The sequence below is a fragment of the Carlito syrichta genome, unplaced genomic scaffold (assembly GCF_000164805.1).
Source record: "Carlito syrichta isolate Samal-C Ts95f unplaced genomic scaffold, Tarsius_syrichta-2.0.1 Scaffold288011, whole genome shotgun sequence".
NCBI lineage: Eukaryota > Metazoa > Chordata > Mammalia > Primates > Tarsiidae > Carlito > Carlito syrichta.
In genome coordinates this window covers 715,395-716,487 of record NW_007232107.1, presented here as the reverse complement: position 1 = coordinate 716,487, position 1,093 = coordinate 715,395, and positions in this window count along the sequence as shown.

Genomic DNA, 1,093 nt, shown 5'->3' with positions numbered 1-1,093 from the left:
ACACTCTCCCTGAAAACTGGAGATTACTATTTCTATTTTATAAATTAAAAAAGCTCTGAGGATTAGTGAGGTAAAGAAACTTGTCCAAAGTCACACAGCTCATTATTGCAAAACTGGGAATCTAACTCTAGAAAATCACAATCTTCATTTTTGTGCTACATGCACAGTAGCCCACATACACAACAATTTCTAGTCATATCCCCTCAATGCCTTTTGATTTACAAGGCATGATACATGAAGGCTAGCTTTAGTGCATGTCGTTGTTTTGGGTCAAAATTATGTGAACTAGGTGTTCATACAGCTCAGGTTGGCATGTGTTTTTTATTATTCAAAACAAAAAACTGAATTATTAAAAATAAGTTTTAAAGAATAAATGCTAGCATCATATAGTCAAAATAGTAAAAAGCACAAAATGCCGAAGGGTAGGAAATGATAGAAGTCCTATTTGGTAATAAAATATTTTGACAGAAATCACTAGGAGTTCCACCATGGCTTAAATGAATGAAGACAGACAAATTCACAGAACCACAATAAAGATTAGACCAGGATCAAGACCGATAAGTAACTGTATATGATGATGTGTACTGGTGGAGCTCCATTTTGACATTTTAGAAACTTCTTCTGAGTGGATTGTGTTCATACCTGTCAGTTGTTAATTATTTTAAAAACTGTCTCTGATTAGTACTTTAGAGGGGAGATGCGAAGGAAATGAGACATGTTTTAAGCACAGATGTCTCAAGCATTATGTTAGATACTTTTCACATTGACTCTCACACTCTATATCTATAAGGTAGCTGTCCTTATTTATAGTTTGTAGATTTGGAGAAGAAGCTGAAAATTAAAATTCTTTTCCTAAGACTAACCAACTAATATTTTATATAGGTCACTTTTTGCTATTTTGGCACCCAACATTCATTGTTCTTTCTTCTGGTAAAAGTACTTTAGCTTTCTTTGGTGACCAACTTTCTGCAAAAGTTAGTCCATATTCCACTTTATATTTGAGAGGTATGCAAACACATGTTTTATTTCTCTGGACATTGTGAAATTTTTGTGAAGTATCATAACTCCAACCAAGACAATTCAGAATTCAAGG